General features: G+C 34.9%; 1 pseudogene; it reads left to right on the top strand.

Annotated features, from left to right (window-relative positions):
* Nucleotides 1-583: 583 nt before the first annotated feature.
* Nucleotides 584-7,027, top strand: LOC143639876 (tripartite motif-containing protein 51-like; annotated as a pseudogene).
* The last annotated feature ends 5,116 nt before the right edge of the window (nt 7,028-12,143 follow it).

The raw sequence follows: 12,143 nt of genomic DNA on the forward strand, positions 1-12,143 counted from the left end.
CAACTTCTGGTCGACCTAAAAAAATACCGTTTTATAACTATACTTCCTATTGGTTTCAAATATATATATATATATTTGATTTTGTGAGTTTTACTTTTAAAGAGCTGGTCTCTTTCTAGTGAACTTCTCATACTTCATTGGCCCAAGTAGACTTTCCTAAATAAACCTGCTTTCATTTTCCTTTTATTGAAAAGATGAATGGAAACAATTATAATTGTTTGTAGGCCCCTTATGACCCAAGTCCTACACCCACAGCCAGATGATTAATATTCAAATTTCTATTCTGGTGGGAGCAGAAACTCAGTATGGCAGGAATAGGAGTTATCTAGTCAGAATTATGCCTGACATAAAGCTGAAGGCTCTCCTTTTGCATCAGTTCTTTTGTGTTATAGAATAGAGTTTGTACTACTTTAATGACCATTTTTTAAGAAAATTAAAATGTAGTTATTACTCCCCAGGTATGGGTCTGAAGAACCATTTTGCCTAATCAGACTCAGAAATAACATGTTGATGCTTCTTCTTCTTCTTCTTCTTCTTCTTCTTCTTCTTCTTCTTCTTCTTCTTCTTCTTCTTCTTCAAAAATATGGATTCCAGAATCAAGCAAGCCTTCCAGAAGGAAATCATCTGCCCTATCTGCATGAAGTACTTTATAGATCCAGTCACCTTAGCCTGTGGGCACAGCTTTTGTAGGCCCTGTATCTACCTTGGCTGGCATGATCTCTCAGTTCTTGTTACCTTCTCTGTATGCAAGCAGATGGTACAGAACAGAGACTTTAAAACAAATGTTTGTGTGAAGAAACTGGCAGCCCTGACCAGGAAAAAAAAAAACAAACAGTCTTTGCCAATTTCTGAGCTTGGAGTAACACATGCGTGAGACTCATAAGGAGATGAAGAAGATTTTCTGTGAAGAAGACAAGAACTTTCTCTGTTTGCTCTGCTCTAAATCCCAGGAGCATGAAGCTCACACACATGGCCAATCGAAAGTGCTGCTGAGGAGCACAGGGAAAGTGATTCCTCTGAAGATCCATTCTTAAAAAATCAAAGAAATCAACATGGGTCTGTTTTCTTGGGGGAACAGATGACTCTATGTTTCCCATTCAGAATGCCTTCTGGGTTCCAAGTCTCAGGCTTCCCATATTTGACAAACATCTGAAAGGAACAAAGAAAACATAATGACCCTATTATTTTCAATGAGGTTAATTTATCTCTCATTTCTGATTTCTTCCCTATGTGAAGGTCTGAATGTTACACTATTTTTTTGCTGCTTCTCTAACTTATGGTTCTTGTACAGAAGAATCTGCTGAAGAAAATGCAATGTTTATGGGAAAAATATTGTGAAAGTCACAGAAACCTGGCCATGGAGATATTGACTATGGACTCATGGGAGGTTAGTGCTGTACTTCTGCCTTCAACATAAACTTAGGGGTCATATATGCAATATTTAAAGTAGGAAATAGATCAGAAACTCTAGTATTTTCTAGGATTGAACAAGAAAGGGGAGGAGTCAATAGTAAAAGTATTTTCTCAGTTTCTAGTTATACCAGTTTGGCCCTTAGATAGGGTTTCTATTTGAGACACAGATATTATCAAAATTACTCTGCTTTACTACATGTAAAGGTACACTTAGTACTTACACAACAGGTATAAAAAACTAGGCCATTTCAAAATGTCATATGTGCTGGGATGATGTAAATGGCAGGCAAAAGTGGCATTTGGTAGTTACTGAAAATTCAAATGTAGCTTCCAAAGCAGATTAAGCTGACTGCTAGTGAAAAATAAGTGGTCATAAATGGGTGCAAAATTTCAGAGAGAGGGATAAATGGTTCAAATATAAGAACAGTCTGAAATTACTCCAAAGAATTAATATTTAACAGCATTATATAAAGTATGGAGGGGAAATATGATTAGTGAAGCAGCTTTGTGTTTGAGTAGAAGATTACAAATTTGAGAATAATTTTTAAATAACTAATTTTTTTGTGGATGTTTATCCTGAGTGTCTTATAATTTAAATTAAAATTAATTTAAAAATTGTTTCATGATAACTCTATTACAAATAATAAGCTAAATAACATGCAGAAAACAAGGCTGCAAAAATCTCTTATTGGAAATGTTAAGATACAAATCAGAAAGGAAAATGACCATCATGTAAATAAGTAAAATTCTTGATATATTAGAGCACAATAACATTTTTTAGACTAATTAAGCAGGAAAGGTGAAAATGAGTAAAAGAGCACAGACTGCAAATTAGGTTTAAATTTTAAATAGTTGGTGGCAAAATTTTTAACTCAAAAAATACTTTAAGATTAAATTCTGAAGAGAAACATAGCCATGGAATGTCAACCCAGAGAGAAGCACATAATAAATAATTGCACTGGTATATTGGGAGGGAGGTTACTGAAGTTATGGTGAAGTTGATGTCATAGATTGGAATGACTTTTGAAGAGAATTTAAGAAAATGGTCTCAGAGAGATAATAAGATCAGGTGCTAAATGACACTTCAGTATTACAGTTAGCTGGGTGAAGTGCTTGGAGATGACTATTGTACTCTGAAGTTACAGTATGTAGGTTTAAGTGAATTGGCTTAAACTCAAGAAGAGTGAATGGATTTCAATCTATTCATTGTAGTCTAAAGTCCTTAAGTATTAAATGGGTTATGTTTCCTCACATATGGGTTGGAAAGGATAAAACAATTTTTTTGTGTGTGTGTGGATTGTTTTAGAAAACTCTTTATCATGAATTAAGTGAATGTAACCTGTTGATTAAAACTGTTGATGCAGAGAAAAGGACATGGTAGTGCAGTCTTGTAATCTCAGCTGATTGGGAGGCTAAGGCAGAAAGATTACAAGTTTGAGTCTAGCCTCAGCAAATTAATTAGAAAGAAAGAAACGAGCCATGAGTATTTGTAAAAAAGGAAAGGAATAAAAATTTGTGGATTCTGAAAGTTTGACAAGATGAAGGCTTAAATATGATTGTTAATAATACAAATAAGAATCTGGGAGTTTATTTTATTTTTTGTTTGTCCTTTTAAAATACACATGACAGTAGAATGTACTTTGACCTATTATTCATACTTAGATTATAACTTATTCTGATTAGAATCCCATTCTTGTGATAGTACATGATGTGGAATTCAAATGGTGGTATATTGATATATAAACATAGGAAAGTGAAGTCCTAGAATTAGGGAGTTTCAACAGGATTTAGAGGGATAGGTTCATATTTTGATGAATTTAATTTTACTGCAGAACTACATATATTTAAGAAGAGAAGCAATCAGAGTTGAATATGGGAAGATGCCTCCATTTTACTATGAGGAAGAATGGCATCATTCAGACAGGATGCAGAAAGAGAGGAAAGACATTTTTGAGCAGCTCAAAGAGTAAAACCAGAATGATTCATATGACAGAGATCTCAAGATGACCTGAAGGAAATATGCCACAGACAAGATGTGGAGTCACTCCAGGTAACTACTGATACATGGGGATATAGGACAGGCATGTATAGCTATTTCATTTCACAACTGAAATCCACTTCCCTTGTTGCTTCAAGTTTGGTTGTACAAACATATTTCTCCACAACTGTGATTACTTTGCTACGAGGTCACTTCTTCCAAGAAATTCTAAAAACAAGGATCCCTCCTATGTTATCTGTAAGTAACAAAAATGTATGGAATGATTAATGGATAGTCCCCTTCTGAAAATCAACAACATATTTGGGACTTTTAGAAATTCACCAAGTAGTAAGCTGCACATGGGTATTCTTGTTAATTCACAGACATAACAAGATGGGGTGATTCAGGAATATTGACCTTATTGTTACTGCTTTGTGTCTGCTCACCTGAGACACAGGGTCTTTAGACAATTGCTGGGATTTATTTATGGTTGCAGCAGAACCCAGACTCCACAGCATCATCCCCTCCCACACACACAGAATATTGCAGAACCACACTTTACCAGAATTCTATAGTGGACTGTGTTCTATTGAGTAGAAAAGAAGTTGGAAATGCACCCTAAGATGGAAGACAGAACTTCTTGGGAACTAGTAGCTTCTGGAGCTGATTCAAAAATCTCACACTGTACTTAATGGTAGAGGGATCTTGTAAAAATCACTCAGAATTTTTATTTTTCTTTTCCCAGGTCATTGGAGACACAATGTACAGGTGAATGTTTACATGCCTCCCAACAGATCCTTTTGCAGTTTTTACAGTACTTGTCAGGACTATTACAGCGCATGATTCATTGGAATACTCAGTCCCTCTTGTAATTGATCTGCTTTTTTCTTCCCCCACCTATTTGACATCTCTCTTAGTTCTCATTCTCAGTAATTTTAGGAGTAGCTTCAATAAAAATGTTGCAAAAGAGAAATTATTTCAATATCCTTCCATTCCTGGTTTTCTTTCCAGTTCTGGAAAGCCTATGCAGATGAAGGAGAAATACTAAGTATACACAAGGTTGATGAAGTCAAACACCTCACAGACCTAATAGTGGGAACACAGGCTAACAGGAGAGGTAGAGTGCTCCAATGTGTGAAACCTCTAGAGATTTGTTAATTTTGTATGTATAAGTTGACAGTTTAAAATGATAGTTGAAATAAACTTAAAGCATTAGAACTCTGTGGGTCCTCCAGGCTAGCTCAGCTCCAGAAACCAGATATCACTGCCTAGAATTCTTCTGACAGTCTCCCTGTGAAGGAGGCAATAGCCAGTTCTAGTTCTTAGAGAAGCTTTTGACTGCAGATAGGGAGATTTCAGTGCAGACTGGAAATGGACACCAGATTTTTACTCTTATATATATGCAAGTGAACAGAAAACTAAGCATATTTACAGAATTTGAGGAGTAACAGAAAGGATTAAAATGGATTTCAACAGCATTTAAAATATATTTAAATATTTAGGAACTGTGAATAAGAATTAATTTCACAAAGTGATGATTTCTGTATTTCCACACCTGTGTGTTGCTAGAATTCTTATAAAGGGTCATATCAAGAAAAGTCATGATTTTCTGACTTTACATATGTTCACTGCATCTTCTTTATTGCAGGATTGAATCTATGCAGCTGTATATAGCCCAGCCTCTGAATCCAGAACTCAGTGCAGGGCCCATCACTGGATTAATCCACAGCTCAATTGCTTTCAAGGTAAACATAAGCGCTTTGTCAGTATTCTCATATGTATTATTTGTTCTTAGGACCACATGGGTGGTATTTCCCTTTTATTAAATATCTTACTTATTTTTATAAATAAATAATATGACTGCAAATCCTTGAGTATGTATCTATATCAAATTTACAGTATAAATAGTGAAAAATAAAAAAAAACTACATAAATATAATCCTGGCTCATATGTCCTGAGGTATATATAAAACAAGCAATATAAAAATTGGTAATTTTAATAAACAGAGCTATACTCAGATTTAAGTTTCATTATTCAATTTCACAAACAAATTTATGCAGTTGTTCAGTATGTTCAGTATTTTAAAAAAATGGCCCTGGCATTTTAACTTGGGGCCTCCCACATATTAGGCAAGCACCCTACCAGTTAGCCAGATATGCAGCCCCAGTATTTTTTGTAACAGAGTCTCATGAATTTGCCCAAGCTGGCGTTGAACTTTTCATCTGCTTATCCCAGTCTTCTGGGATTTCAGACATAAGCCACCTTACTCTGCTAATTTGAATTGTTAGGAGAAGCTTTGGGGGGTAAATAGTTGAATAGTACTTTATGTTGTTTGTACCATGGGTATATATGATTTATATGACATAAAATTTTGAATAGCTATAGAAAATCTGAGAAAATAAATCAACTTTATCACCAAGAAAGGAAAATAAAAATAAAAATGATTTCAGTTTGCTCAATATAAAAAGCTGCATGTTAAATCTCATAAATTCAGGGCAGTGCAGAACATGCAGAAAACTTAGGGATAGTGAAAAGATTTGCATAAATAAATATTAAATTATTCTTTCTAAAATTACAAGATTTGAGGAATAACAGAAAGGATTGAAGTGGATTCCAGCAGCATGTACAATATATTTGAATATTTAGGAAATGATAAAGAATTAATTTCATAAAGTGATACTTTCTAAAATATATAAATAGATTTTTATACAGTTGCTTATAAAAGCTTACAAGAGAGAAAATCTTCACCTCTCATCCAAAGAATGACACCTTTTTTTTTTTTTTTTGAAATAGGAATATTTTTCTGATACTTATTTTTTATGTCTCCAGAGAGTTCAGGACATCCTCTCTGTAGCTATTTTGAAACAAAAATAAAATTAAAAGATATTGGTTTCATATTCAACTCAATATTTGATTTTTCACATTGTCAACAAATTTATGAGTCTGTGGTAAGGAATTTATTTGTTCTGTGGAATTACTATTCATGCCCATAATTTATTAGATTTTTACATCCAAAATCATTGTTGCTGTTACAATATCACATTTCTCAGTAATATCATTTCTTCACAGGAAGACTTTTTTTAAAGACTTTAACTTCTTATTTTTTACATTCATGTCTGCAATATTTTTCTGACAGTTGCTATTACTCTGTGTCCTGAACAAGCCAACTGCCACATCTTCCTGTAAAGAGAGTTGAGAAGCATGAATGTTGGATGTGATCCACAAGGTGCCTCCTGGATCAGCCTAACATCAGAATGCTTTCTTGCGTGGGGTACTCAGACTTTTACCATTGGCAGATATTACTGGGAGGCGAAGTGGGAGACCCTTGAAACTGGGCAACTCTTGGAACTGGGCTTTCGGAGTCTGTAATGATTATGTAATTACAAGATGGATGAGTTGGAGGGGCTCTTACTTCTTGGATGTGTTAAGGAAGGTTTCTATTACAATCTCTTTACCACCTCCCCAATTGTACTTCAATATGTACCAACGCCCATTAGCCAAATAGGAGTATTTCTGGGTTATGAAGTTAGAACTGTGAGCTTTATTAATGTTGCTCAAATTTGCTGATATACAGGATTCATTCCTGTACCTTTTCTCCCTATCTTTAGCTTGTTTTCTGCTGTCATCACTTCTGACCAGACATAGATAAGGACTATGCCCCAATGTATGGGAAATTCAACATCTAAGGAAGCCCTCCACCTTGGGTCTTATCAAACATGACAAACAGGTTGCATTTTGTTAACTTTACATTCCTTCTAATGTTGTGAAAACCTATTTAATGTGTTATTAATTATGGTGATAATATTAAAAGCCCATATATTCCTAAAATTTATGTTTTTTAAAAATTTATTCATTTGAGGAATATAATTGCCTATGGTACATGAAACAGAATATACTTTCTGGTTTTACTTTATTCCTGAACTGTCACAAATGAAAGAATAGATAAAGTATGATTTAATAAAGTTAAAATTCAACCTAAGAGAACATGTCTTATTCTCTAACCAAACAAGCATAACCATAAAGACTCAATGCTTGTAAGAACATAATTTTCTCCCTTCTTTTTTATCTAACTTTAATTTACTCATCTTGGTCCGTTTTCTGTTGTTTTCATACAAAATCTGCAACTGAGTAAATTATAAAGAAAAGATTTACTTACCTCACAGTTCTGAAAACAGGTAAGTTCTTGGTCATGGTGCCTCAGTTTCTGGTGTGTTTCATAATAAATCTGCTCATAGCAGAGAAGCAGAAGAAGAAATCTTTCAGTGCAGAATGTTGGAGGACAGGGGTGGCATCCTTCATAACAATGCACTTTCTTAAAAATAACTCTCCAAGGGCCCAGAATTCACTCTTTTATTTAGGTTCAGTCCCAGGAGAAAGGCACTGATCATTTTTCATGACTTAAAGGCCCCATCCCCAAACACCACTGCTCTATGAAATTACACTTTAACTTGGTTTTTATTGAGGACAAAGCATATTCAAACCATATTACTATATATTTATCCTGTCCATAATACTGAGTAATCATGCCTAATTGTCTGTGTGATGATTTCTTTTCTAAAATTATAATCATACATGTGAATATTTACAATTATTAGTATTCTCCTTTGACTTAGCAACCACAAGACAATCAATCTAGAGCTGAATCTAATAGTTATACAAGTGGACAAAAAGAAACCTGAGCCCTACCTATACATAGTCCTTTACAGATTGACTTAAGTCTCATAGAGAAATTGCCCAGACAAGACATAAAAACAATAATCATTGAGGAAAAAATTAATTGGTCTGCATTAAAATTAATGACTTTTTGCTTAAAAATACTATTCCTCAAGGGTAAACATACAAAACTGGAGTTGGAAAATTGCCATGCACTATAAGCTGTGCCTGTAGCTACTTGGAAGCCTGAATAAGTGGTTGGTTTGATTCCAGGTGTTCAGAGCAATAAAGCAAAATCTTCTCTCAAAAAAAAATATAACTAGAACCAGGCATGATCGTAGATGCCTTTAATCAGAGCCACTTGGAAGGCTATGGCAGTATGGTCAGAGGTTTACCAAGGCTCTAAGCAACTTAGTGGGATACTTTCTCAAAAAATAGAAGTGACATGGTATGTGATTCAGTGATAAAGCTTCCCTGGGTTCAATTCCCAGTGCCCCTCCGTCCAAAAAATATATTTACCAAGTATGTATGAAAGATACAATATATATGCATCATAGATACTATGTTGGTGGTTCTGAATTGTCAGTTTGGATTAAAGTATGCTTAAGTTTAGGATGCTTCTGGGAATGTCAATGAGAATGTTTCTAAAATGATTGTCATATGGGACAGCAAACTGAAATACAGACTCACCCTATGGCAGCCATAGGTTGAGGCCCTGGATGGAATAAAAGTTGGAAAAATGAGGCATCAATGCCCTATAGCTTGATTTTTCTTGAGGGGTTCTAGATTGATGCTGCAAAATTCTGAGACCATCAGACTCCACCTCCTTTACTCTTCCAAAGGGGACTCTGACCAGTGACTATCAGGTTGTTTCCACGTCTTTGATCCCACTGGGGCTACATCATTAATCCCTCTTTTTCTGAAGCGTCAGTACCTTAGCCTCAGCAGCTATTGGTTTCTCCAGAACTCCGGCCTGAAGATAGCCATTGTGGGATTGTACAGCTTCTGATTCTGTAAGCCAATGTAATAATCCCCTTTCAATAATTATATATACCCTGTTGGTTCTGTTCCTCTAGAGAGCCCTGACTAATACAGATGCATAAAGTTTGGTAAAAAAAGAAAAGTAAATCTGCTAAAAAATTAAATAACTTTTCTTGAATGGTAACATCACAAAACAGAAAACACATTTGTAATCAGTGAAATATGAAAAAGTACTCACTTTTATGAGACATTAGATTATTGCAAATTCAAACCATAAATTGAATAACTAGACCTTGATTAGAATAAATCAAATTTAAAGATGAATAATATGTGTTGAAAAAATGTAGAATAAAAGAAGTTTACTCAAGGCTAGAGAAAATATTAATTGAAAAAATAAATTTTGGCTTACTTACTGACAGCATTTCCTAAGGCTTAGATATTCCAGAATGGATAAATATATATTATCAGCAATTTCTACATATACTTGTTAGGCAAAACTTATATGCAATGTTGCTCCTTTCAGCACTTCAAATAATGCCCTAAAATTTGTAGCCAAAAATACTTACCAAAAGTAAAATAGATAAATAAATAGTTATAAACTCATGCAAAGCAATTCTATGAAGCAATGAAAATGAACAAACTCTCATTTCGACAATGTGAATGAATCTCAAAAGCATAAGCTGAAAAAAATACTCAGTTTTTTCACTGTATGTATCTAAGGAAAGATATATTGGATATTTACTAAGAGAATATGTTTTAGATAATTTTACCACACACACATGCACACACACACACACACACACACACACACAATATCAATGGGGGATTACTTAAATAAATTGCAGACTCCATGAAGTAACATTAAAACAAAATTTTTTTTGGCAGGGTGCTGGGGATTGAACCCAGGGCCTTGTGCATACAAGGTAAACACTATACCAACTGAGCTGTATCCCAAGCTCCAAACTTAAAATAGTAAATAACTTCATAAAAAAATACGTATACAGGTCAGTAATAACTGGGAATAAAATATAGGACAAATTGCAATTGAGGGGAAGATCATTTCTTTATCAGGAGAATGATTATCTCTCCTGTTTTACAAAACTTTAAGCCACAAAGAGAAGAGCAAAATATATTATTGCCTTTGGGGAATTACAATTTTGGAAAGGAGAAATAAAGATATATAAAAATCAGTGAAAAACTTTAAAGCAGATACAAATATGTGATTAGTTAGACCTATAGGTAAAGGTGGAAATGATCACTGATAAAGCCCCTCCTAAGAATCAGGGTCATGGAATGTGCTTAAGATCTTGGCTTTTTTAGAATCACAAAAATGCTCCTATATCCTTCATATTTCCATTGCCTAATGAACTAGCAAGTGATGAGTAACATGTAAAAGCAGTTTGTCTGAGAGCCTGAAAAGAGTTTATAGGGAGAAATAGAGTGTGGAGCAGTTATTGAGACAAACTGGTGAACCAGTCCAACCGTAAAAACAAAGTAATGCTTGGTGAATATGCAGCCCAAAAGCACTGAAATAATGACATCAATAATGAATTCCAAACCAACTCAACTTCCCACCAGATTGATTCAGACACTACACACAAAGGTAAAGTCTAGTATGAGAGAAAGCCTGTCAGTTTACATTCTACATTATCACAGAATTGTTAGATTTTATAAGAAAATCATAGCATATAAAAATAAACAAGAACAAAGTAAAACAAACACCACTCAGACACCAAGCAAACAACCGTACTACATTGAGATGTGGCACAGGTGCTGGAACTCTTTACAGTTAGATCAGTTGGCACAGTTCTATAAAAGGTGGGTAAGGTGTCCTTGCAATTTGTGACTTTGTTATCTTTTGTTTGAACTTTTAGGGTTACTTATACAGAATGGAAAGGGAAAGGGAATAATTTTCTTTTTGCATATGTGTGGTACTGGGAATTGAACTTAGTGGTCCTCTATCATTGATCTAAATCTCCAGGCCTACTCATTTTTTTTTTTATTTTGAGCCAGGTCCTTGCTAAATTGCCCAACCTATAAACAAACATGTGATTCTACTGCCTCAGTCTCCTTAGTAGCTGAGTTTACAGGAGTGTACCACCATTCTAGCTACAAAATGACATTTTATTCCATGGTTTTGTAGATAGATCAGATTTATTACTTTTCTACAGATCACTCATTTATTTCAAGTTTGGTAAAGTCTTTTATTTATTATTCTGTCTGATATTAAAAGGCAAATTTTAAAAGTTAAGCTATTGATATAAACTTTTTTTTTAAGAGAGAGTGAGAGAGGAGAGAGAGAGAGAATTTTTAATATTTATTTTTCAGTTATTGGCGGATACAACATCTTTGTTTGTATGTGGTGCTGAGGATCGAACCCGGGCCGCACGCATGACAGGCGAGCACGCTACCGCTTGAGCCACAATCCAGCCCTGATATAAACCTTTAAAAATAAAAATAATGAGAAAGAAACATAGAGATTGAATTGTGTTCTAAAGGTTCATGATGTTGGCTACATGCAAAAGGATTAACAGTGTGCCACCCTGGCTGTCTGTGCAGAATGTCTGGGTCTTTAGCTTGTAGCTTCCACCTCCTGCCTGTACCATGCCTCCACCAGCATAAGAGATAGAAGCAGTAAGTAGCTCAGAGGTTAAGTATCTTGATTTCACAGACTCACAGAGTATTTGGCAGGTTTTTTCTCTCCCCTATAATACTCCCAAACACTTCAACAGGAAGTAGTGAATGCTTTGCTGGTTCCCAGGTAAACTCAAGTTCATTGCTAAATTTTTAGCGGCATTAACATTGTCTGAAACCAGTCCTCCCAACCATTTTTTTTTTTTAGATCATCTTGCTCATTTTCACATTCTGGCCTTAAATTCTTTATCCTTCCAAATAGCCTCAGCCTCCTGAGTACCTGGAATTATTGACATAAACCCCTGTGGACAGCAGCTGTCTCAAAATATTTGCCTGAGCTAGACCTTTTATATAACTGCTTTATCCAAGGTGTCAGAAATTACTGTGACCACATTGCACCTTCCAGATGGAAAGTATGGCTGCCCAAGCCAGTGTTCTAGAGCTTGTATCTCCTTGATTTATCTTTTAGGGAAGAAATTTAGC

Source organism: Callospermophilus lateralis (assembly GCF_048772815.1).
Source record: "Callospermophilus lateralis isolate mCalLat2 chromosome 14 unlocalized genomic scaffold, mCalLat2.hap1 SUPER_14_unloc_1, whole genome shotgun sequence".
Classification (NCBI taxonomy): Eukaryota; Metazoa; Chordata; class Mammalia; order Rodentia; family Sciuridae; genus Callospermophilus; species Callospermophilus lateralis.